We start from the raw sequence: 2500 nt of genomic DNA on the forward strand, positions 1-2500 counted from the left end.
GCTTTATATGTGAAAATGTATTTTTTGAAAGAACAGAAAACATCATTTATGTGAGTGATTTTTGGGTGTCTTGGTGCATGGCACACAAAGTGAGTGTGTATGTGCCCGCATGTTAATTTGTATATGTGAGAGAGTGTAAAGCACTTGCCCTCACAAGTGCCGGGGCAGCTCCAGTGAGTCAGAGAGCCATGTATACTTCTCTCATCTAACATTTACAAGCCTTCTGCTCCATCTCTTTTTGTCTTGGCTGCCAACATGTTAGCCATGCTCCACTGCTTGCCCGCCTCTCAATCTCCTGTTTTTCTCTTCTCATCACCTGATTTTTGGTCTTTGTGGTTGCGTTCTCGTTGAAAGACGAAAAAGCTGTTTCATCATTTTTACTGCCGTTCTTTTATGCATTAAAAAAATGTGAGCAATTATTCATCACAAAGGCTTGTTTGTTTATACCTATTTATTCCACCTGATAACATACATTATTTTTACAAAACAATTGAAATATGATGAAAAGGTTTCTTCAGCCGTCATCTGTACTTCTTTGAAGGTGTCGGACGTTTCGCTTCTCATCCAAGAGGCTTCATCAGAGAACTAAAATTTGCTGGTAGCTCTGACCCTATATATATTCCTACTGTCCAGGGGTTGCGGTGCCAGACCTCTGCTATGATAGGTCCCTGCTCTAAGGTTGGGGGGACACTTTCCTGAGGGTACACTGATTGCTTCTATTGTCCTGACTGATTATGGTCTACGACTGGCCTGATTGCCCCATTTGCTCTGGTATTATCTCATCAGCATAACTAAGACTATGTTTGGTAACGCTCTCAGGAGTGTGTTGTGCGAACGATCCAAATTAAACCTCACACCACACAAGCGATTTAGTGAGTGGTTTTGCTGTTTTATGAAAATAGCTTCTTTTACTCCACTTTCAAATCATCTATTTCCTTTTCCAAGATTTTAACTTCATTGTCATCAAATGAGTGGTTGGTAGCTAGTAGGGTTCTGAACATCCTAGTTTGTTTTGTTGCGGGTGGTTGGATTCAAAAAGTAAGTATTGGTCAGTGTGCATGGCCTTCCTAAAGACTTCTGTTTTTAGCGCTCTGTCCTCTTTTATAATTACTTTACTATCCAAAAAGGCTAGTTGGTTCTCTTTAATTTACTTGTGAGAAAATTTAATGTTGATGTCTACCGAGTTGAGGTGATCTGTGAAGCATTGTATTTCTTGTTTTTTAATTATGACGAAAGTGTCGTCCACATATCTAAACCAGTGCCTAGGTTTTGTCCCCGGGAAGGATGTGAGGACCTGTTTCTCCATGTTTTCCATTGGATTGGATTGGATTGGATTTGCCTTTATTAGTCTCACAGATGTAAGAAAGAGTCCAGGTACGGTAGAGAGGCGAGGTGAGCCAATCATCAGGCATTGGCGAGGTGACCGCGAACCGTATAAATGCCCCATGTCCGTGATTAGAGAATTGACATCAGGTGGAGGGCGGCCGGGAGAGGCAGCCCCGCACCCCGCTGTCAACTCGCACGTGACAGTATTTTTTTCTCTCTCAAATGCTCTATCAATAAATTCAAGCCCACTCACAATGTCACCTCTTCTGTCTACTGTTGTCCCTTAGCCCTAGATTTGGATGTTTATGACAATTAAGTGTCCCAATTATCCGTACACTAGAAGGGAAGAGTAGCAGAGAATAGGTGCATTGCCCTAGAGCACAGAGAAAGACCTCATCCTTGCTCTTTGACACGAGTCCTGCACACTGCGCCCTTCTCAGCACCTGGTGTTGGAGGAAACTTATTGTGTCGAATACTTTGTTTTGTCTTTTGACCTGTTTTGTCTTTTTGACCATCCCCCCGACCCATTTAAATTTTTCTGCTGTAGAAAGCAAATTTCCCCATTGTGGGACTATTAAAGGCATTCTGATTCTGATTTGCGTGGAACATTCTCCGTCGATGGACAACAATGACAACATCTCAAGTAATTTACATGTGAACATTTTTCTTTTATTCTACGTTTTACCCAAACCAAAATTCCACAGTATCTACGAAGGAAGAGCTTGTTTTTTTTTATATTACAAAATGCCACACTTTGAAAAATGTGCATGACTCTCAAGTGCAAATTGACATATTCGAATATGCGTACCAAACCTTTGGTAACGCCGTGATTGGCTGTTGCATATAAAACGGGCCATCAACAGAACATAATTATTTTAATGAATTCATGAGACACAAATCAATACCAATAGTTTAAACGTCAAAATAGCGAATATGATCATATAAAATCATAAGAATAAAAACTTTACTTTTAAGAAATCCTATCCATCAGCATAGTGAGCTGATCCAGAGAGACATGCAAGCCGAATTGATCTTGAGTAAAATGGGTCTAGGTGATAACTTTTTTTCTGGTTTTTCCTCCCAACACTTAGGAAACCCCACTTCAGCTTTGGTTATCTCAAGTTATCTAAAGTTCTAAAATTTATTCACTCTCACCTTAAGGATATGGACCACA

Source organism: Hippocampus bargibanti, linkage group LG10 (assembly GCF_051943395.1).
Source record: "Hippocampus bargibanti isolate YZ-2025 linkage group LG10, ASM5194339v1, whole genome shotgun sequence".
NCBI lineage: Eukaryota > Metazoa > Chordata > Actinopteri > Syngnathiformes > Syngnathidae > Hippocampus > Hippocampus bargibanti.